Consider the following 25,082-nt stretch of genomic DNA (forward strand, 5'->3'; position numbering starts at 1 on the left):
CACAGGCAACAAGTGTCTACTTCTTATTATCAGATAAGGTCCATAGTGTGCTACTTAATTGCAAACATTGGCCTTCACACAAAAATAAAAGTTACTTTTAATTGAATAGAACTGTCCTACGAAGAAGGAAGGTGGGAATTTAAGCCAAAAATAATAAAATAATTTTTTGTACCTTCTGTTGCCAAGAAAACATCATATATACAGTCAGATAATTGACTCGTATTGCTTTGTATGCATGGCAGCCTTCCTCTTTCTCTCTTTTATTTCTCCTGTATTATGTGTTGCCTTCTCTGAAAAACTCATAGAAGGCAAATCTGGTGTTTTTATTGTGTTGAAATGCCTCTGGTAAAAACAGGTTCTAAATAAACATGACAGGTGTCAAGAAAAGCAGCTGGATCTGGTTTAGACGTATAACAGATGGGAAAACATTAAACTGCAAAGGGAGAGAGCAAACCTTTGACTCTCTGATACAGACACCATTGTAGTTATGGGTTTGTGACCATTTCCAAGAGCTGCGAGCCACCAGCCTTCACCAAACTGTGACACTGAGTTTGAAGTGAAATTGTCAAGAGAATGGAATTGAAGACAGATGTCCTTTAGAGGGACAGGAAGAGAGAGGATGAGGCTGTATCTAGTTGACTTAAAATTTTGGTGAGATAAATATGGTATTTTTCTGAATAAATCTTTGGTGAATAAAGACTCTCTATAAAAAAATTTGCCTGTGCTATAATAAGGAAGAAATAGCTATTTTAGAACTTGTGTAAAGTAATGTCGCTATGTTTTCTACCCTTATAACCTCTGATTCTTTCGGTTATATGAGTCAGGATGTAAACACTGAACATTGTTAACAATAACAAATTGTTTCACTATCTCTAGTCTTTGCGGAATCTCCCCTCACCCCGGTGTTTCTGGAAACATCCAAGGTGTGTTTTTTCTAAGTTACTTAATAAACCCCTTTTAGCTCTCAGTCGACTCTTTTTTTCAACTCTTAACTTCTTAAGGGGCCTATTGTTGAGAACCTTAATTTTCAGCAAGTCTTGTGAGAGCCCCTTTCAATGGCTGCAGCACACTTACAGTGTGTGTGAGTTAATATGTTGGGACCCTTTTGGTCGCAAGTGACAGAAGCCCAGGTTAATTTTACCCAGACTGGCTGATGAAAGCCAACAAGGGGATTGCAGCCCTCGCAAGGGCATGAGGAATCAGACTACTCCTGCCTTATCAGGAGCCTTTCTTTCTCATCTCACCTTTTTGCCTCTACTTTATTCTCATCTTCAGACCAGCTTCCTTTTCTCCAAACCATATGCTGGTAGTATCTAATCCTTGCATTTTATAATCCAGGCTCCCCAGAGAGAGGGTCAACTCTCTCAGGGCTAGAATTTTCAGACAAGGAACTTGTGGGCTCAGTGTGGGTAGGTGCTATCCCTTGGGCTGATCTGCTGTGGCTGTGGGGTACTAATATTTTGGTTGGCTCAGCGAGAGATGGCATCCCACTCCTGGACCAATCAGTGGTGGTCAGCCAGCAAGATGAGGGGGTTATGTGGCTACTAAATGATACGTGGTTAGGAGTCACATCTGTCTTCATCACTACTGAATAGACCCTGTAAGTAGGCATTCTAAAAATTGTGGAAAGAATGAATTGTGTGTGTGCATGCTTGTGTGTATGTGGGTGTGTGGGTGGGTAGTGTGGAGTGATGGGTAGTAGAGAAAAAGGGCTTTTATACACTTCTAACCATGCCATGTCTCACTGATGCCCAGAGTGACAACACAACCAAACTGAAGGTATTCCACCATTCCAACAGTGTCAAATCTCATGGCAATCTCTTCTAGGTTCGGGGCTTCAGTGAGGCAAGGAGAATTCCCTCCCCATGGCTGCTGCTGCCATGGTCTGTTCACATATGTTGTGACCGGGCTGGGCTGGAGCTGTTCTTCCGCATTAGTCATTGGCACGTGGGGAATAATGGTAAATGGTGGATGCCTCTGCTCTTGTTCGAGTAGACCACACCGGACAGGCTGTTGAAGTGGGAACAACCTTCTCTCTTGCTCTCAGGTCAAAGGCCCTACAGTGATGTTGGAGGTTTGATGGATTCCTTCAGCATCAACTGAAGGTCTTAGACCTCAATCTCATCTTCTGCTGCTAATAATCCCTTTTCCTTCTGAGACAATGGAGTTCAGACTGCATCAGGTTGTGTTCCTGAGTGACTCTTCCTTTAGGTTAGGTTATTTCCCTCATGTCCCCATGTGTTTCATCCAACTCACGCTGTGATGAGTCTGCTCTGTTCTCTTGACGTGCCTGGATGTGTTCAAATCTGTAAGTGCACACGAGTTAGGCTGGAACTGGGACTGGAGAGCAGAACAGGGTTAGTCAAAACACACCTGCATGTGACTGCCATTTGTCCATTTCAAACACCCTATGCAGGAGAGTGGACAGGACCAACTTTAGATGTGATTGTGAATGCTAAAAAGTGTGTCTTTCCAAGCTCCTCCTTTCCCTTCCTGTATCCATTTATTTCCCTTCTGGGTGATGATTGCCCTTTGCCTCAAGACAGTGATCCATGTAGGTATTTGCATTTTTAACCTTTTCAACTTTTGCTGCCATATTGTCATCGAAATTGTTGGCTGATGTAATTGTGGGTCACAAAAGTTTCACTTAATTGGCTCTAACCAGGTGAAAGGGAGATGCTCTTTGGGTGGTGGTTGGGGTGGTAGACGCAGGTAGGAGTCAGCCCCAGCCTCTGTCTCCTTTCTTATCCAAACATTCCTTGTGCCCTTGGAGAGAATGAGTCAGGAATAAGCCACACAGAAAACACTAGAGGAGCTTCAAGGATGGAGGAGTGAGTGGTCATTGTCATTTGCAATGGTCATTGTCACTCTGGGGGTGACCGGGAGCTCACCCCCAGAGGGGCTGGTCACCTCCACCACCAGCTTGTGTGCTCCCATCTTTCTTTTTCCCTTCTTCCTTGGCCTAGATGTAAGTCAGTGCTATCTCAGTCTCAATCACTCTTTTTCCAGAGTATGTCTTCAGACTTACTGTGTTTACTTCCTTTATCTTTATCTTTATTTTAGAGAGGGAGAGAGCGAGTGGGATCGAGGGAGGGCAGAGGGAGAGAGAGAGACTCCTAAGCAGGCTCCATGCCCAGCACAGAGCCAGATGCAGGGCTCGATCTCGCCACCCTGAGATCATGCCCTGAGCTGAAATCAAGAGGCAAAGGCTTAACGGACTGAGCCTCCCAGGTGCCTCTGTGTTTACTTCTTTCAAATTTGAAAATAGTAGCAACGCAACGACAAAAATTTGGAAAACAGAGAAAAGATGAAAAACTATGAATATTCTCCATTCTAATAAAAAAGTTCAATTTTTTGTATATAATAATTCTTTTCTATTTTTTTCTCAGCATAGTTTTAAAACCATATACAAAACTATGAAATATTTGGATCAATTGGAAGTCCGTTTTTCTATCCTAACTTGTTTTTACTTATTCTTTCATATGTCTTTTATACATTTTTGCGTGGTCTTCCTAACCAGTAGGTATGTCTTAAACACAAATTAAGTTAGTATTCAATTATATACCCTCCCCCGACAATACAGAATTGTTTCTTATTTGATTTTAACTTCTGGTCATAAAGTTTCTAACAATTGAATCTGTTTTTAGAAAAATGCTCTTTAATAATAGATGAAATGCTGCCGTTGGTTTGGAGCTTAGAACTCCCTTGATAACTGAACTGGGCCACAAGACTGAACAGTTCTGCTGTTTGAGATAGCCCTACACACCCATCCATCATAAAGTTCAGTTGGATACTTATGTAACCCAATATAAAGGAAAGGAGAGGAAACATGTATTTCATGTACGATATAGGGCCATAAGGATGTATAATAGAGCAAAAAAGTAATTTGCTGCTTCTCATGCCAGTCCAGGGGAAATTTTGCAGTTTCTTCTCATCTCTCCCTCGGTTTTTTTTTTTAACGTCACCTCCAAAAATCTCAAAAAACTTTAAGTAATTTCTTTTTCGTTGATGGTCTGGGTACAAATAACAGCATCTTACTCTTTCAGAATGCAGAAAGAAACTTTGAGAATTAAGCCATTTTCCAGCCACTTTCAAGTTATTTTCTAATCCTCATTCCCCAAACAAACAAACAAACCCCCAGATCAATTTCCTACAGTTTCAATTAATTATCTGAGACTATTTCAGGTCAATATGGATTATTTTGGTCTCGATTGTCTTGAAATCACACTTTTGGTATGTACCTCTATTTACCTAAGAGAGGAAAGTTTATGTATCACAGCAAAAGTCTCAACGATTGCTTCAGAATTTTGTCCCACAGTGAAAGCTGGTTTTTCAAATTGTCTGTTTTGAAAGAAAGCCAGAAAACATCCCTGAATCATTACTGGCCTAATTCTGGAGCTCTGCTTGCTGTGGCTTTAGGTGTAGCATCCATTAGCTCTGCAACACAAATGTCTGTCCTCCGAATGGGATTGAGCGGTGGGGATTTGCTGAGTCCCATGGGATCAGTCACCTTTGGGCAGCCTGTGTCTTCAGAGACCAAGGGACTGGCTGTGGAGGGGAGGCGCTATTTGCCTCCTTTCATTTTCAATGTGGGCGAAACCCCCAGTATATTTGATTACAAGATTATTAAATTTTATTTGTATCCATAAACAATTTTAAGGAAAATTTATATGAAGCAAGTAATTTGAGAGACAGCTATTTTGGCTTGTGGCTTTGAATTCTTTCCTCTTCGTCTTCATTCTACATCCCCAAATTTATTTCCAATTCGAATTTTCCTGGTAGAGAAGGTTGAGTTGACATTTGTGTTTTGAAGGATCTTTTTAGTCCTAATGGTTCTAACTCTGCCTTTAGGACTGAAGATGGCTTGGCAGGAGAGGCATGCTGTCAAAATGGTAAATGGAAGTTCGGATTTCAAGATGTGGCCCCTTGATGTATCTGGAGTGAATATTTCATCTTGTCATATTTAAATATCTGAATATGTAATACTAATCTAGGTCATAATTTCAAACTTTTTGGTCTCAGGCCTACTTTACATTTTTAAATATTATTGAGGCTTTCCAAAAACAGTATGGAGGTTCCTAAAAAAGTGGAAAATAGAGCTACTCTATGACCCAGCAATTGCACTATGGGTTATTTACCCCAAAGATACAAATGTAGTGATCTGAAGGGGCACGTGTACCCCAATGTTTATAACAGCAATGTCCACAAAAATCAAACTATGGAAAGAGCCTAGACGTCCATCAACAGATGAATGGATGAAGATATGGCGTGTATGTATATACAATGGAATATTATGCTGTCATCCAAAATGAAATCTTGGATTTCATGGAAATGACATGGATGGAACTAGAGGGTATTATGTCAAGCAAAATAAGTCAATCAGAGAAAGACAATTATCATACGATTTCACTGATATGAGGAATTTGAAAAACAAGACAGAGGATCATAGGGGAAAGGAGGAAAAAATGAAACATGATGAAACTAGAAAGGGAGACAAACCCTAAGAGACTCTTAATCTCAGGAAATAAATTGAGGATTGCTGGAGGGGAGGGCAGTGGAAGAGATGGGGTGGCTGGATGGTGGACATTGGGGAGGGTACATGCTATGGTGAGTGCTATGAATTGTGTAAGACTGATGAATCACAGACCTGTACCCCTGAAACAAATAATACATTATATATTAATTAAAAAATAAATATTATTGAGACTTCCCAAAGAGTTTTCGCTTATATGGCTTATATTTATCAATATCACTTTAGAAATAAAAACTGAGAAACTAGAAAAATATCAATTCATTTAAAATTCTAAAATAATTAACCAAATACATGTCCTGTAAATAACATTTCTGTGCAAATATTAAGCTTTTCTAAAATAAATGATAAGAATGACATTGTTTCACATTTTTTCATTTCACATTTTTGAAATTTTTGTGCTTGGTACAAGACAGATGAGTTTTCATATCTGCTTCTGAATTCAATCTGTTGCATATGTTATTTTGGTTGAAGTATGTACAGACATATAGTTTGAAAAGGGTATGTTAGTAGCCCTAAAAAGGTCATTATGAGTAATCTCTTTTGATATTACCCCTACACTAGACAAGTGTTAGTTTTTTAAAGGTTAGTTCCAATGTGGACTCAGAAGCCGTGTTACATTCAAATCTTTTTGTCTATCTTGTAATGTGACTGTTTTCACGATGCTTGGTTTTATAACATCATGTGCTGGTTATTTGGAAAATATTGGTTCACTGAGTTATGCATATTTTCCAAATGTTAACACATTTTATTATATAATATGATGAAATCACATTCATTTATATCACCACAGATCCTATCAGAAAAACCGTTCTGTATTACAAAGTTGTCAACCTCAATGTTGGGTATGAGGTGTTCGAATTGCTAATTTTTGTTGAAAGCTCAAATTTAGTCACTGGCAACAGATAGTATCTGTTGTTTTCCTTAAAGCAACAGGCTTCCATTATTCATTATTGAGAAAATATTTGTCAGATACCCAACCTGAGTAACTGTAATCAGAACTCTCTGGGAACTTTCAGGCAAAATGATGTTCCGTGAAAAGAGCAGCTGGTTTGGATCACAACCTGGATGTGTGAGTGTTCCTCAAGACCAACATTGTTCTACACTATGTAGCAGGAGTGCTCTAAAAGCAGAAATCTTAAGAGTTCTCATCACAAAGAAAAAAAAAATTGTTGCCATATGTGGTGAAGGATGTTAAGACTTATTGTGATCATCTCGCTATTTATATAAATGTTGAATCAGTATGTTGTACACCTGAAAGTAGTATGTTATATGTCAATTGTATCTTAATAAATTAAAAAAAAACTTTAAATAATAAAGAAGTGATATATGTTTATGTCCCATTTTTTTCACACAGACATTTAAAAATATGTGTACTTAAGGCTTAACTTCTAATAAAATTAACAGTTCTATTGTTTTTGAAAGACATTAAATGAAACAGCTATTCAGATATTCATCATTAATATTACTTTATTTTGTTTTTTGAAGTATAGTTGACATACAGTTACATTAGTTTCAGGCCCACAGCATAGTGATTCAATTTCTCTGTACCTTAGGCTATGATCGCCACAAGGGTAGCTACCACCTGTCACCCTACAATGCTATCACAGTATCATTGACTGTATTCCCTGTGCTGTGACTTTTTTTCTTGGGACTTAGTCATTCCATAACTGGAGGGCTATATCCCCCTCTGTCCTTCAGGCTTTTTGCCCATCCTCCCAACCCCATTTCCTCTGGTAACCATCAGTGTGTTCTATGTATTCGTTGGTCTGATGGTGCTTTTTGTTTGTTTTGTTTTGATCTGAGTCCATATATGAGTGAAAATATATGGTATTTGTCTTTCTCTAACTTATTTCACTTACCATTTTACCTCTAGGTCCATCCATGTTGTAAATGGCAGCAGCTCACTCTTTTATGGCAGAGTAATATTCCATTGCATATACACACATAATATTTTTATTCATTCATCTATTGATGGATGCTTGGGTGGCTTCTATATCTTCCCTGTTGTAAATAATGCTGTAGTGAACATAAGGGTGCCTGGATGTTTTTGAATTAGTGTTTCTCATTGGAGGTATTTTTACTGCACATATGCTATGTGCATGTTGGGCACCATTGCCTTGAGTTGTGCTTAAGCACTGTTTCTCCCTCTATTGCTTTGTACTATCAGTGCAAATGCCAATACTGTGGAAACATCACTAACATGGTAGCATTGTTATGAAAAGGGTTCTGACTTCATGGCCTTTCTGAAAGTGACTCAGGGATCCCCAGAGGTCTGTGTACCACACTTTTAGAATCACTGATCTAGATTCTCAACTTGCCTTTTTTTTTTTTTTTTTTTTTGGTCTACATTTTTGATATTCTATAGAAGCAGACTAAGTGAAAAAATACTGGAACATGAAATTTTAATTGTTTTATAGGTTACAAGTTTTAATCTAAAAGAAATAGCAATGTGTTTTCCACTGTACAAAAAGAATTTCCAGAAGTCAAAAGCACACAGTTCTCAAATTTATCTTAGACTATAAGGATGAAAAACAGAATTCAAGCCTTGCAGTACTTACTCATTCAACACATATTTTTAAATGTTTACTCTTATAAAGTTACATGGAAATGAGAAATAGAAAATTTAGAAGTGATAAATAGGTATTCATACACTTCTATTAAACTGTTTTTTATAATTAATTTGAAATCTATTTATGTGTATGTTCCATAGAGTAAATTTCATCTGTTTAAATGAATATCTACTTTGAGTTTCCGGTAGAGGAATCCTGGTATCAAATCAATTCTGAAACTATGGCCAATGGCTGCAAAGTAACTGCTGCTGAAAAGTAAGGAAAAATGTTACATAGAATTTAGAATCCTTGCTATGCAAAGTTCTCTTTCCTCTCTCCCCCTCCCTCCCTCCCCTCTTTCCTCCCTTCCTTCCCTTCTCTCTCCCTCCTACCCACCCCCCTTTTTTTTCTTGCCTCTCATTTGTGGAAAAAAGTTTATTTTTAAACAAATTATCCACAGTGAACTACCTTCAGTTTGATTAAAGCTCCCCCCCATGTTTTTATTTTTATTTTTATTTTTTTATTTTTAATTTTTTAAAAGATTTTATTTATTTATTTGACAGGTAGAGATCACAAGTAGGCAGAGAGGCAGGCAGAGAGAGAGAGAGAGGAGGAAACAGACTCCCTGCTGAGCAGAGAGCCCAATGTAGGGCTTGATTCCAGAACCCTGAGATTATGACGTGAGCTGAAGGCAGAGACTTTAACCCACTGAGCCACTCAGGCGCCCCATATTTTTATTTTTATTTTTAAAGAGACTGTCTATTCTTGCTAAAATGTAGCTCTTGGAATGAATCTGAGATAATTATCACACATCCCTCCAACCTTCTGTTTTATTTTTATTTTCCACCTACAAGCACCTCTGTGAATTCCTTTCACATGTATAAGACTATTCTTAGAGCTCTTCCATATCGCAGCGCTAACACCAACTTACCCGGCAGATGCTCTGCTCTTGGAGTCTAAGGACTGTGTAGTTTTAAGAGCCCTGGAGCCAAGGAGCCTTAAGTTCAAATGAATCATGTTATCTAATGACTTTGACCAAGTTATTTAACCTCAAAGGCCTTGATTTCTTCATCTATAAAGAGAGACTAATATTAGTACCTACCACCTGAGGTTTAATTAAGATAATACACATCCGGTGCTTAGTTCAGGGAATGACACATAGTTAACATTTAATGTATATTATTATTCCTTCTGAGTCTCAGTGTTCTCAGCATTCAGCATATTAGATTATGTATAAATTAACTCTTTTCTGTATGGTTGACTTTTGTGCTAACAAAATTTCTGGAAACAATTGGCTGCTTAAAAAAGAAAAATCTATTAGTGTGAGGAGATCATAAATGTACGTGTACTGTATACATAGATGTCAAAAGAAAATGCAGTTTATGTTCTCTCTTATTTAATCTTCTTTTGTAAGTACCTAATCTATGCTGAGTAGGAAAATGGGACAATTTATTCTAATCCAGTAATTTTCATTTAATCCAATAAATTTAAGTCTTTAGAGAACCTGGTTTTGTTTGTTTGTTTGTTTGTTTGTTTTTTCGTCTAAATTTTGGTATTTTGGCTTCCTTCTTTTCAACCTGCTTTTCTCCCACATGGTGTCTGGGTGGATTGGAGAGGGGTATCCTGTGGTGAAGGGAAGGAGACAGTCTCGAAGATTTATTTTTAAGGCTCTGTACTGTCTTCCAGTCCCTGTGGAAACACTTCTTGTTTACCTATGACTTCTCTTCCCTGTTATCCGTAGAGGGCTGAGGTTGTTGTCTACTCTACAAATCAGGGTGAGGGCTAAGTAGCTTTTTGGTTATTGGCCACAAGCTCTCTGTGACATCCATTCAGTCCCTGAGCACTGCCATCACCACCCTGATTCCTTAGGGTCCCAAAGGAGCTGAATTTGTGCACCACTTTGGGGTCAGGTGGGAATATCCATTTTAGGACCACTCAACTGAGAACCTTCTACTGCCTAATCTCACTGTGCCAAAACTTTTATTCTTACTACCACTCCTTCCCTCACGCGAAGAAAGATGAAGTCTTCATGATTCAGACATTCTCTGAAATCAAATACACTTCTCCTGTCCAGGGCTTTGCTTCAGGAGAGCAGGACCCACGTGTCTCATCTACTGGATTTCCAACCTTCTTTATCTCATACCCTGAGTTTTGTCTTCAGGGACACCAGCCCTGATTCTCCATATTCTTAAAGTGGTGTTTTGTGATTTAGCCTTCTCTCTTTCTCCTGACAGTCTGCCTTTCAAGTCCACTCTCTCCCTTTAAGAGGTCAAGAAAGTAGCTCTGAGATTCAGTGCTGGTAAATGGTGTCTTTGAGGCTATTTCCTCTCCCTACAGCAATAACTCAAGGCTCAAATTGCTGAAGAAAAGCTGAAAGGACTTCATGGGGAAATTAAGAACATTGTTTTAATATTTACAAAATAATGTCCACTGTTAGGTTAATTTGCCAATATTTGTTTAACTACAAAACCCGTACTTTCCCCCCTGCACCATATTTGGCAGTGGGCGAGCTTGTGGTCTTTCAGGGCAAGAGAGAAGAATATCAGAAATCAGAGGATTAAAGAGATTGGAAGCAGCTGGAATTTAGACACAAAGAGAGACTGAGATTCTCTGAGAGCAGTTGCGCCAAGAGTTACTGCTATAAAACTGGTATTCCTGAACATTTTCTGATGTTGCCTCAAGATTTAAATATCTCCATTTTAAAGCATTATTAGTAAAAGGACTACTTGCAATCCAACACATATAGATCTCTCCCAAAATAATTAGGATATGACTTAAAATATTGCCAGGTAGAATTTCTTTAAAATTTCAACATTTGCTTTGAGACCACCTTAAAAGAACTAGGCTGCAGGAGTCAGTCTGTCTGGAGTTGATCCCTAGACCACACTCAAAGGGCATGTGAGAACTTCAGTTTTCTGATCTATAAAATGGAGATTATAACAGTCAACATTTATTGAGTGTTTTCGTATGCTAGACATTCTTTTAAGCACAGACACATTAACTTATGTAACCCGTGAATAAGCTCAGGATGTATTGTTACAATATTTGTTTGCAGATGACAAAACTGCGTCTCTCAGAGATTAAATTACTTGTGCCCGCTCATATATAGTTAGTTAGCGGTGAAGGTGGGGTTAGAGTCTGGGCGCAGTGTGACTCGAGATCTGAATGATAATGGCTAACACACTTGGACATACTCTACGTATGATCTCAAAATTCCGTATCCCCTAAGATAGGAACTACTTTTATCCCATTTTACAGATTAGAAAACTGAGCACAGAGAGATTAAGCATCTTGATCAAGGGGACATGCTCAGTAAATATAGAGCGAGGTCCACCTGGTCTGGCTTCAGTCTGTGCTCTCAATCTCCGTGCTCTACTGTCTCAAAGGGTTGTCATGGGCAATCACTAAGAAAATCCACACGAAACACTTAGCCCTGTACCTGGCACAGAGGAAATGTTCCACGAAATGAAGTAATTATTATCAACCAGGAAATCCTATAAATTGGCAAATGTGATTGAGGTCATTGAAGCACAGAGTGTTCTGTGCAGGGAGACCTTTTGTTATATGTGCTTTTCTGGTGACTCTCCTCATGATTTGGTTTTGTGTAATTTCCTTCATTCATTCATGAATTTGTTCAGTCAGTCAGTCTTGTCTCACACGTTACTTTTAGTATGCTAACGCTGTCCCAAATGATGGTGTATGATGTCTAGATACCTCTTTGGAAAAAGACTCATAGATTCATTGTACTGAAATTCAAAAAGCACTAAACAGCTTTAAAAACAAATTCTGTATTAGTAGTTGAAATTCTCTCACTAGCTAATTTCAGTTGTAGGGAGGGACTTGTTCTGGGATTTGGTGACGCCGAGGAGCGCTATCATTTGCCTCCTTCAGGCTAAGTTTTTGCGCTGATCTTGCAACATCTTCCCACTCCTAACTGAGATGTTTTATCTCTTACTCTAAAAACTGTGTGCCAAAACCTTATTGTCCAGCTCACTGTTATTTCCTTAGATGTTTTATTTTATTTTTGATTTCCAATTTTCCTGGCATATGAAAATTTATTATTGTCATATGTTCACCATCCAAACTTATGCTTTTGGTCCTTCCTTCTTGCCTTCATATAAGGCCAAAAGAGAGACACTGGCTATTTTGACAACCTTAACATGAACTCCAGGAAGGTCACTGACAGCATGACCTTTGTGACCAAATCCAGGGGCCAGAACCTCATTATTGTCTTTGATAAAATTCAAACAACCATTGTCGGATACAAATGCTGTGATTTTTCAATTTTTTCTTATTGTTTTGCCATTCTTGATCAGCTGGACCCCGACATATTTCCTGATAGCAGAATTTGGCTGGTTGGCTTCAACCCTTACTTTTTCCAGCATGATTTCCTTTGCGTGGGAAGTTCCTCCGAAAAGGCTTGGCCTTTGGGGCTGGACCCAAATGGGCTTTCTTGGACTATTTATCATGCCACTTCTGATCTCATCCGTGGCTACGGAGTTTCCTGGCAGTAGGAAGACTGTGACACTTTCCCGTCCCTCCCTGGCGCCACTGGCCAGAGCAAAAGAGAGAAACAGCGCAGGAAAGAGCCACCTACCATTTCCTTAAATATTTTTAAAACACGGCTTCTGTTCTAAATGCCATTTTGCTTCTGCTGAGGGGTTAAGAGAGAGTTTGTGGAACCTAAAAAGCACAGGTTTTGGAATCAGAGCACAAGTTCTAAGCCAGTTCTCTTGGCTCTTTGACCACTAGTAAATGGTTTAAGTGTGTTAAACCTCCGTTCCTGTATTTGAATGGAGACAGCAATTTCTGCCCTGAAGGACCCTGCTGATTGAGGTGGGTGGGCAGTGAAAGGCAGAGCCTCCAACCAGCGCTTGCTCTCTAAGGCACCTGGCTTGCGCCATATATTTCTATCACACTATTTTTATCTTCATAATTTTAAGACATTGTAATTTCGTCTCTTTTGACTTGAAGTCATAAACAGGAGGTCATTACTTTTCCAAATCCGTTTTCTTCTGTATGAGTGAATCTTGTTCTTTCTTCTTCCCGTTTTTCAAGTGCTGGTAGTAGCAGAAACACCTGTTTCTGGTGCAGTGTTAGGCTGTTAAGGGAGAATTGCTCCTTATCACTGTGGGTACCAGGGCAATAGATTTGACAGGGTGACGAGGGGAAAAGGAGACCTAAGAGGAAATTTAACACAATGAAAACGGTGAGGGCAAGAATAACGAAACAGATTTCAAAACTTATGTGAATATAAGAGCAAACAGAATCCGTACAATGAGAACTGCCTTGACTTTAGCAAGCCAACATTTGAAATGATAGAACGATTGAATCTTAGAGTTTGAGAGGATCTGATAAGCCCAAGGGAGTCTGGCACCCACTGCAGGAATCCCATCCACAGCCTCTCTGCTGTGGGCCCCCGGCCTGTCTTGTTGGAGAGAAAGGGCTCCTCTCTTCCTGAAACATTCTTCTTCTTCTTCTTTTTTTTTTAAATTAACATATAATGTATTATTTGCTTCAGGGGAACAGGTCTGTGAATTGTCAGTCTTACACAATTCACAGCACTCACCACAGCACATACCCTCCCCAATGTCCATCTCCCAGCCACCCTATCCCCTCCTATCCTCCTCTGCTCCAGCAACCCTCAGTTTGTTTCCTGAGTTTGTGAAATGTTCTAAGGCAGTTCCCGGGGCTACAAAGTGTTCTGTTGGTCTGAAGGAGATGCCCCTTCACAAAAATCTACCATTCTCAGAATGATCACATAATTGTTCTTACTCCTTATATGAAAATCCTTCAAATATTCAGAGACAGCCCTTCCTTCAAATTAAACGTTTCTCTTAATTGATCTATGGCTTGCTAATGTTTCCCTCAGAATGCAGAGCCCAGAACAGACCTGATTAACAAGTATTTTTTCATGCAGATTGTTGTCACATCAGATCTGTCCCCTACTGCCATGAGGATTTTTTTTTTAATCTAAAAGAAGATTTTATGAATACCTGAATCAGAATTTGAATTGAGACCCATACGATTTCAAAGATAGGCTATTCCCAGCACTGTATTATTCCATTATAACCTAAATTCTGGGCACAAGAAATTGATTTTTTCCAAATACCCAATGTTCCTCACCATAATTCTCCACACGTGGTCATTTCTGCCTATAAAGTTTCACACATTTTTGCCCTGGTAAATATTAACTCAATCGTCTCTATGCAGGAGAGATCTTTTGCTCTCCAGGCTCCAGGACGCCAGACAGGTGTTCTTACTTTCTGAGCTCGTAGACCTCGCACACATCTAGAGAGAAAAAGTGGCCACAAGGGTCCAGGTTATGGTCATTTTTAAGTCTGCTTGATTTTACTTAAAATAACTTAAACCTGCAGAGGACTGACCATGTCAGTCATGCTTTTGAAACAAAGATATTTGAGCCAAATATTCTTGCAGGATTTATTCATTTTAAATGGAGCTGGAGGAGCACCTGGGTGGCTCAGTTGGTTAAATGTCTGCCTTCTGCTCAGGTGATGATGCCAGGACCCTGGGATTGAGCCCTGAATCAGGTTCTCTGCTCAGCAGAGAGCCTGTTTCTCCCTCTCCCTTTTGCTCCCTCTGTTTGTGTGCTAGCGCTCTCTCTCTGTCAAATAAATAAATAAAATGTTTGAAAAATAAAGGAAAATGGAACTGGAAATACTTCAGGAGCAGATAGAGGTCTTTAAGTATTCTTTTTTTTTTAATTTCAGAAATCCTACGAGTCTCCCCAAATATATCTGTTTTTCTAAAAGTTTTCAGTAGAATTGAAGTTTATTTTTTTAATAATAGAAACAACATACGTCACCTTTGGTATTTGGTGCTTCTGGACATTTTTAAGCAAGGAAACATTTTCGATGTTTTTTCACTTTTTAAAAGATTAGGTAGCTTGCATTCTATCAAGGCATATTTTATTATATATTTTCTCACTGTATATTAATCACAGAAATGAGTATTTTACTTAATAATATTTAGCAGACACATTTACCAAGGCTAACTAACGTTTCTCCTGGGAACTTCCGTGAGGATTTTCTTGTTTCTGACTTTTGAGGACAGTAAGACTGCATGATACCTAATGACCTAGAGGATTAATTTACATTTTATTTAGAAACATAACCTCCCACATGTTCCTGCATTCAAATGCTAGCCAACAGTTTTAGCTTTTGCAAAAACAGCTTTATTTTCTTTACCTAACATGCAGAAACACTACCTAGGTATTCGGTTTTTTGGTTTGGTTATCATGATTATTTTTCAGCCACCATTTTAATTTGAACAATGTTACCGTGATTCTGTTTTTTTTTTCTCATTTATGATAATAACATGACCTGCCTTAACATGTTAATTAAACTCTATGCTTCTCACGATTTTTATTTTCTCAAGAATACAAACCAATGAAATCTGCGAAGTCCAAGGAAAAAGTCTTGATGTAGTTAAACATCAGAACATTCCGTATGTCTTCTCAGAGCACGTATTGAAGTAATGTGGCACAAATCTTGTAAAAATAGACAAGTCGTAGCAATTCGCTCTTTAGCACATCATTTATCAGTCACAGGAGAGCATCCAGAGGTACTGTTGAAGTACTTGAATTTCCTGTCCTTATTCTTAAAGTTGCTTTGAAATTTGAGGAGGAACAGCCTTGCAGCTGCTGGCCAAAGCGCTACGAGTAAGACATATGCTTAAAGCAAAGAATGGTGTTAGATTCTTCCTGAGAGGGACACACAGGGCCTGTTAACTTCATAAATTGCTAATGACAGCAAACCATGGAGATTGTTGAATGATGTTTAGACTCAGGAAATTAAAGAATCAGAGAATCATAGTGACTGAAGGGGACTTCTCTCTGCATTTATTAAGATGGTTTGGGATCATAACTCAAATGCCTTCCAGGTGGGCGATATAAACTAGCCATGCATCAGGTGGGGACGGGGGTCTGCTCTAACACACACACCCACATATGGGGAGAGCGGTCCATTCAGGGACGGCGTGCTGCTCCTCTACGGGAATGCTGTCCTTGCTGTGTATCGTGGGACTTCTCCCGAAAAGACAGGAATCTGAATTTTCATGTGAAAGTTTCTGGGCCACTTTGCACAACTACACCAATTGTGCAAGTACAGAGGACATACGCAGCAGCACATGCTATGCCTATTTGTTACCCAAACAAAAGATTGCACAAGAACTGAATCTGACCCACTGGTAGGCAGTCTGCCCCTTCTGGCTTACACTGTTAGAAAGTTTTTTGTTATGATTGAAATGAGATCTGTTTTTCAGTAGCTTTGATTCCTTGGATCTTAAGGTCGTGTTGAACAAATGTAATTTTTACACCCCCCCCCACCCCCACACACCAGTGTTTCCAATATTTGAAGTTATTTATCCTATTTCTCTTCTTAAACTTAGGGACTGAAGAGCCAGTCAAAGAAATACATTGTTAGTCTGTTATGAATGAATAGTAATGAATGTTGGCTCAGTATTAGTGCTCACTTCTTCCCCATCCAAATGGTAACAGTTACTTTAATAATGATTCTAGAATCTTGCCTTAAATCAAAGTCAAGACAACTGGTCTATTGCTTGGAGACTCTCAATCTCTGGTCTACTCAGTGCAGAGTTCTAAAGGTCTGCCATCTGTGGGCTCCTTCCTGCCAAGTCCTTGAACCCATGAGAGCGTGGCTGGCAGGATATTTGGTGAGTGGGATCCTAAAATAGTCTGTTGTGTTCGCACCTGGTGTTGAGGGAATTTAGCCCCTTGGTGACTTCATGAGCTTTAGACTATATCCTTTCTCACTAATTCCCTGTGTGTGTGTGGCCGGTGTCCATTAGGTTGCAAGGACATGCTGAAACACAAGTAATAAAGATTACTAAGTTTGTGCTGTGTATGGCTCTCCCTATACATTAAGTTGTTAAGTCCTCATAATAACTCTATGAGGTGTAGTCTTGCATTTTAGTGACAAGGAAACTAAGCACAAGAAACTTAGCCAAGACCATACAGTTAACTGGTGATAAAGCGTGGATTTGCAACCCCATGTTTTGTAACAGGATGTGTACATCTTCCTTCCTATAGTTCATCCCAGGTCCCTGGGTCTTCAATACCAACTTAAATTCTCTCACAGACTGGAATGGGGGTGGTGAAAAATACCAATTTTGGTAGAGACTGTGATCTACTCGCTGCCATGTGTCTGGCCCTCAGCCAGCCTGACTTCCCAGGGGCTTCACCCCACCTCTCTACCAGCCCACAGACAGTGGTAAACATGCCCGTGTATCTATGCATGGCCATGGAGGTCTTGTTGCTGATGCTAACCTGCTTTGATGCCTCCTGTCTTCAACCAATATTGAACTTGAGGCTCTACCGTCACTGGAGACCCTGACCACAGAACTTGGGGTTGCACTTGGTCCCCTCTGTGTTTGAACCTTAATCTAATTTGACTTGAGTGTTTAATGGCTCATGTTGGCTTGGAGCCTTGAACCCCAAACTGACAGGTTTGCGTTTGGCTTCTACCACTTAATGGCTATGAGACTTTGAACAAGTGAGATATCTCTTCAAGGTGTACCCCTTAGCAAAATGGAGAAATTATATTTGGATTGGATTAAAAGGATTAAGAAGTAACACACATAAAATGATCTAGTACAGTGTCTAACACAGAAGCCTTCAAAGATACTTCCTATTGAGATAATTTTTATTAGGCAGTAATAACTGAGTAACTCCTAATCAGACCTTTAAAATGTCAGCTCAGCTTTTACCCTAAGCCTCAGGTGGTTGCCCAGGAAAAGATGAAAACACTTGTGATCTTTGATAGCTGGCAACTCCACGCTTAAAGAACTGGGCTCTGAACATGTCCTAACCCATGAGAACAATTGATGAGACGTGAGTTTGTCAGGAATGATTAATTGGAATGATCACTTACAGTACATATGCAATGAAAGAAACATAATTTTATTGTATATTTTGTAACTACCATTTTATAAAGAAATTCTGAATGGTTATGCTTATATTTATCTGACTACATTTTTTTTTCAGTTATGTAATACAATCTAGGGGGTTCAAATGAACTTGACTTTAAAAAAACCCACTTATTGGAATATTTGGAAAACATGGAAAAGTATAAAAAGAAAATAAAAATGACCTATAATTGCATAAATCAGAGTAACACTTTGGTGTGTACCCTTCTAGTTTTTTTTCTTTATTAATTGTAAAGTAAATAAAGATAAAATAAGAGGAAATACAGATAAGAATTTCCCAAGTTGTTAAATTGGCTATGAAAGATTTTATTTTATTTTATTTTATTTTAAAGATTTATTTATTAGAGAGATAGTGAGTGAGCATGCATAAGCAGGGAGGGAAAAGAGGCAGAGGGAGAGGGAGAGAAACTCAAGTGGACTCCAGGGCTGAGCACACAGCCTGACAGGGCTCCAGCTCAGGACCCTGAGAACAGACCTGAGCCAAAACCAAGAGTCAGTCACTTTAACTGACTATGCCACCCAGGCGCCCCTGAAAAACAGATTTTAAATGATGGTATATGAATTCCATCCTATGAGTATATGGGCATATCATATTTAATTAACAATTTACCTGATAAAATTCCAAATTTTACTTCTATAGAATTAGTACCTTTAAAGGATATAGCATTTCTTTTTCCTTTCAGCATTTGAATCCCCTCCTTATGTTGAGGGACGCCCCCTTACACACATACACCATAGAAGCTAAAAGATATGGCCTATATCTGATTTCCCAGCCTCCTTTGCTAGCATGTGGGCTCTCTTAGACCTCGAATAGAAGGATGGCACGCTGAAGAAGAAGGGCTATGCAGAATTTATGTGCTGAGAAGGGTGGCAGCTAGTTCCCCTTGTGGACAGTGGCAGTGGTGCCAGCAGCAGTCTTGGGGATGTCACTGAATTAGAAAATATGACTATTTCAAGTCTCTTTATCCTTATTTAAACATACCCTCTGGAAGACTAATTTAACTTGCATTCCTGCAACCATGAGCATACCCCATCTAAGTCCTTTACCTCTAAAACGTGTTTCCAGAAGACACAGTATCTCAAAGCCATTGTTAAATTGGGGAAAGAGGTCAGTATAATGTAGGATGTAGTCCAGTCATGACCAGTGTCACCACAGTGGTCAACAAATAACAAAAATTGAGCACAGAGGACAGGACCACGGTGAGAGGTGGCAAGCCACAGAATGCAGTGCTGGGCATGGGGTGCATTCATTCTCCTCCTGGGCTTCCTCTGGCATTATCCTAGCCACGTACCCTGTCTTCGAAGTGCGTATGACTTGGTTCTCCGACATCATTTTATGGATTTGGTCCTCATCTCCATGACTGGACAGTCTACTGTTCCCTCACACTTTAAGCTAGGTTTCACTTTTTTAAATGGTAGAATCCTATATTTACTGTAGTGTGTGTGTGTTTTAACTCATGTAGCTTTTTGTTTATTTGCTTAATTAGAATTATTAGTGTTTTTGTTAGCATTGTGGTTACATTACAGAGGGTTTGTATGCCCTTCTCTAATCCTACTTTTTTCCCTGTGAACTCTGTTATTTTTGGAGTACAGTTCAGCAGGAAAGGAGGTTTCTTAAAAATGCTACATCGGGCTCCAGTATGGGAAATGCCCTTGCTTGCCCAGTCACATCAAATCCCAGAGAGACTTGTTAAACACAGATTTCAGAACCTGCTCAGATCTGATCACAAATCTCCAGGGCATGGCTCTGGCAATCTGTTAACATGTGACCTCGATGACTCTTACCTTATACAAGGTAAGGAGACTGCTTGTTCTGTGGCCAGCAATAGTCAGAGTGTTTTGTGTGTTGTTTTTTTCCCCACATTAACATGGTATTGCCCTTAATTAAAGGCCCTCTGTTAAAAATAATTAACTATAACCCTACCACCTTTATGATATAAATCCATCTAAGTCTGTAGGACTCTCCAGGCTGTCTGCTTTTATTGGCAGTAGGTTTTTTTTTTTTTTTAAATATTTAATTTATTTAGTTGACAGAGAGAGAGACAGAGATGGCGAAAGACAGCACAAGCAGGGAGGAGAGAGAAATGCATCCTCCCCGCTGAGCAGGGAGCAAATGTGGGGCTCAATCTCCGGACCCTGAGATCATGACCAGAACTGAAGGCAGATGCTTAACCCACTGAGCTACCCAAGCGCCCCAGCAGTAGTTCTTTTAAGGCAAGTCTTCTCAGACTTCATTTCATCTAGTCACACCAATGGTGAACCCAAGCAGCCTACATAAGGGACCTGCTCATATCTTTATTGTATAATATAGTAATTATCAACTATGATGTAATAAAATCTTTCTCTTTAAATGATACAGATAGGATAATTGAATTTTTAAGCAGCTTTATAAATACTAAGTGCAAATCTTAAGAAGATGGGGTTCCAGTGATGGGTAAGATAAACAAAGGTGTTGGGGGAAAGGTACTTGTCAAAGTTAAAGAAGTTTTAAATGCAATTAAATAGAAAGACACCTTATGTTTAGAGGTCATTTCTGTTTGCTTGTTTTAAGCACTTTTTGTTTGTCTGCTTGGTCTAGTCCTGAATTTTTAAAAGAGGGAATTTATTTTGTTTATTTTTCCTGCCTGAGCTAAAGTATAGAAAAGACACATTGTAAGGCTGTCATAAAAGATTTATTATAAACTATGTAATTTGTTGTAATGCTCAGTAAACTCAGAGTAATAAAGATAAACCAACTCATAATGGCAGTCCTTGAATTCCAGAAATACTTTCCTTCCAAAACAACCTTGTTCACGGCTCTTCTAGTTCCACCTCTGAGGCTGGAAATCCCTAGTTTATATCAACATTTCCCCAGATTTATTGTGACTTTCTCTGCTTCTTAAAGGGAAACACAGCATATACCAGTCTGTGAGCCGTGAGAAATAGTTGTTTTGAATTGACAACACTCTACTCTCTCCAAGGATTCAAATGTTGATGGATGGAAGGATTGGAATGCACAGAAGTTTGAGCTGATTGTCATGAAGAACTAAAGCATCACCTTTCAGGGCTTTGAACCAAGAGCAGCCTTGAACTTGGGCTTTCATAGCATGCACCAGTATTTCTGTAACTTAAGCAGTAAAGTACTCTTCGCCCCCACAGGAACTGTAAGAGACTATCTGTTATGGTGCTGTACACAATAATATGTTATTTTGGACCTTTTCTTCAACTGAGCCCTTTCACATTTGGAGAATGGATTAAAAAACAAAACAAAACAGTTTTCTCATGACCTGGTTGTATTTCATTATACCTGGGATCATAAGGGAAGCAGTCGAGGGCACACAAGAGTTTACAGAGCTGATCCTGCCCTGCGGGGAGTTATTCTTATGCTATTTTCAATGAGTCGGGTCAGGATTTTCCAGCTATTCTCTTCACCTACAACAAATACATGAGACCCTAGCAAAAACCATTTCACTTGCAACACTTCCTTTGTTTAATTGTAAGTACACAATATATTAGTTAGATTTGTGTTTGGTGTATCAGAATTATTCCACACCAGCCCGAGAACACTATATTGCAAGTTTATCCTTTGAGACTGAGGCAGAGTTAAGACCCACAGGAACTCTGATAATTTAGAATTTCAAACATTCTTAGATTTTTCTCCTTTTCAACAAAACTTATTTCTCAGTTCGGTCTTTCCACACTCATCTTAAAAGAACTGGTTATTAAAAGGATACCAGGGGTGCCGGGGTGGCTCTGTCGGTCAGGCATCTGCCTTTGGCTCAGGTCATGATCCCGGGGTCCTGAGATCGAGTCCCTGCATTGGATTCCCTCCTCAGCGGGAAGTCTGCTTCTCTATCCCCCTGTTCTTGTGCACACACTCTCTTTCTCCCCCTTCCTCTCAAATAAATAAAATGTTAAAAAAAAAAAAAAGGATACAATACTGAGGAGCACATCTGAGTCCAGGGTGTTCATTCCCCACATGCTGGGGTTGACAGCTGTTGGTTGATTCCTTCTGTAGGCATTGCCCTCATCCCAAGCCATGCCCCACTGGAGCAGCACCCCAATAAAAAGTCACAGTCCTCCACTCAGTTTTCAGAACCAAGCCAATTTCCTACCTAGCCCCCATTTCCTGAAGAAGAAGTTGAAACTCCTGGAATTGAAACCCCAGCAATTCCCTGACAAGCACATACAATAAGGACACCCCAATTCTTCCCCAAAGTGACCTGTTTATTTGGATTTACTTAGACAGCTGTATGTCAGAAAAGGAGCAACACGGGATTTCAAGATGTGTCCCATGTGAGGTCCGAGTTGACACAGCTGATCTAGCACATAACATCGTTACAACCTCCTAGAAATTAATTCCTCCATCCCTAGACGTGTAATTCCAGTGGACATATTTGGTAGTCTGCACAACATACTAGTGCTTTTGGTAAGTAGGAACAACTACAGTGGGGACAGCCATAAATATGTGGACAAGGGCAGAACACGTGGCCTGAGGACATGGTCACCAGGACTTAGACCTCTCGGCAGCGAGGTCTGGGTCACTCTGCTAGCAAGTTCCCTGACTCGGAGAGGGGATGGCTGAGAAATCAGGGAATCTGGAACTGTCGTTAAGGAAGGGATGACGCTCATTTGTGGCTTTTAGACCACCTGCATTAGCAGGGTTGCTGTTTGTCCCACTCATTGTCCTCTGTCAGTTTCCCCAGGAAAGAGATCAAACAGAATCCTGCAAGAATTTATTATAGGACATGAGGGGACCTGAGTGGCACATGCAAAGGACTGGGGTACATGCTGTGACATGAAGACATGTCCGAGGCTGGCATCACCGAAGCTGCTGGAAATGTTGGCTGTTGACTGCTCAGAGCTGAGTCAGCTCTTCAGTAACGGTCTTCAGCTGAACAGCGCTGCCTTGTCCAAAGTCACCTCCCCCAACCCCAGCCTTCCCCCACATCCCCCTCCCCTGGAGTCCTAGGCTTCCGGTTTGTTTTTTAAGGCCTGGTCAGTAGGGGAGGGGATAAAGGTCAAATCCTTTACTTCAGAGAGAGAACAATTCTGAAGGGCATTGGAACTTCGAGCTTCCTGAGGGATCAGGGAAGGCCTCCTGTCTTTCGAGAATGTATCAACTATTCACGTTTTTCCTTTCTCTGTTCTACTTCCTTCTCTCTTCCAGAGGCGTTGATGGAGAAGCATTAACTTCCTGCTGGCAAATCTCCACCTCGGAGTCTATTTCAGGGAATTCCACCTAAGGCAGTTGTTAAAACAGAAATGGTGCCAAATGTAAGATCTGTGGTAATCTCATTTTATAGAAGCTTCAGTCAGTTCTCTCTTTACCTGTTTTAGGTAATGTTATTACCTTCTACACTAAACACCTGAACACCAGAAGTTCACTGATGTCCTCCTTTCTCTTTTCCTGGTACCCAGCCACCAAAGCCCGTTCATTTGTCCTTGTAATGGTTCTTGAACTAATTACTGTCATCATTGTTATTATATTAATATAAATGGTTTCTTCTCTGGTTTTGACTTTTCTCCCTTCCCACTTAGGCTACTTCAATTTGTTCTTTACTGACCTCTTGCCTCCTGTGTATGACTCCTTAACCATCATATATAATATTGTCCAGTTGATTTTCTCCAAATCTGTATTGTAATAGCACCTCAGCAGTTACAAACATGGAATAACTCAACTACGTAGAAACTGCTTTTCTCAAGTGTTGCTTTCCGAAGACCTCACATTCTGGACCATATTGACCTCTTATTATTCTAATGAGTAGTTACTGAATAATGACAAAGACAAAAATCTAAGTCTCTGCCTTTAAGTCGCACAAAATGATTTCAAATTTTTTCCATTGCCATATTCTTTCTAATGTGCAACCCTCTCCCTCTCTTGAATAAATCCTCTCACTGAGTATCAATCCCTTTAAAAATATATATAAAGGGGCGCCTGGGTGGCTCAGTGGGTTAAAGCCTCTGCCTTCGGCTCAGGTCATGATCTCAGGGTCCTGGGATCGAGTCCCACATCGGGCTCTCTGCTCAGCAAGAAGCCTGCTTCCCTCTCTCTCTCTCTGCCTTCCTCTCCGTCTACTTGTGATCTCTCTCTGTTAAATAAATAAATAAAATCTTTAAAAAAAAAAATATATATAAAATATTCAAGCACACAGAAAAGAATAGCACATTAGAAAATAATCATTGGTGTACTGGATTTTAACAGTTTGCAAACTTATTTTATCTTTAAAAAGAAAAAAAACTTTATTTATTTGAGAGAGAGCATGAACAGGTGGGGGAAGTAGGAGAAGAAGAGAGAGAAGCAGACTTCCCGCTAAAGAGGACTCGATTCCAGGATCCCAAGATCATGACGAGAGCAGAAGGCAAACGCTTAACCCCCTAAGCCACCTCGGCACCCCTATCTTTAGTCTTTGATCAGTAATTCATTAGAGAAGCTCTTGTGCACTGTCCTCAGATCTCATTCCATGCTCTCTCTAGGGTTAAGCATTATATGGAATTGTTTGTATTTTTTACATGTATGTTTTATCCTGTTACTACATATGTGTGGATCCGCAAACAGTATGTATTATACTATATTAATTATTGTTCCTCTTTTTTTAGTCAAAACAAGATTGCCATTTAGTTAGGTTAAACTATGTACCTCAATTTTTCTTGTATTACCTATTACATCTGTATTTGTATTCTTATTTTCATGCCTAGGACTGCTCATAAGTACTTTCTATTTTTCCCTTATTCATTTTCCCCAGTTTGTCAATATTATTAGTAGTCTTTCCTGAAAAATTGGGTGTTGGTATTTATTTTGTGATCCTATTTTTTGTGTTTTTTAATTCTTTAATTGCTGTTTCTATATTTATCATTTCCTTCATTCTAATTTTTGGGATTTCAAAATTTCCTCTTCTAATATCATGGAGATTTAACTGATTGACATTCAAGTTTTCAAGTTTCATTATCATTATCATTAAACTTAAAGGCTTTTCTAATAATTTCACCTATGAATTATGTAGAAGTGTGTGTATTGGGTTTAAATTCCCAAACTTATGGCAGTTTTGTGGTTA

General features: G+C 39.4%; 1 protein-coding gene and 1 pseudogene across 1 annotated transcript in view; one reads left to right on the forward strand and one right to left on the reverse strand.

Moving 5' to 3' along the window:
- The window catches only part of LOC125094113 (ADP/ATP translocase 2-like), a 422,319-nt gene that overhangs the window by 53,574 nt on the left and 343,663 nt on the right, over window positions 1–25,082 (forward strand). The window lies entirely within an intron of this gene.
- Window positions 12,168–19,378, reverse strand: LOC125093836 (40S ribosomal protein S23-like; annotated as a pseudogene).

Source organism: Lutra lutra, chromosome 2, assembly GCF_902655055.1.
Source record: "Lutra lutra chromosome 2, mLutLut1.2, whole genome shotgun sequence".
In the NCBI taxonomy this organism is placed as follows: domain Eukaryota; kingdom Metazoa; phylum Chordata; class Mammalia; order Carnivora; family Mustelidae; genus Lutra; species Lutra lutra.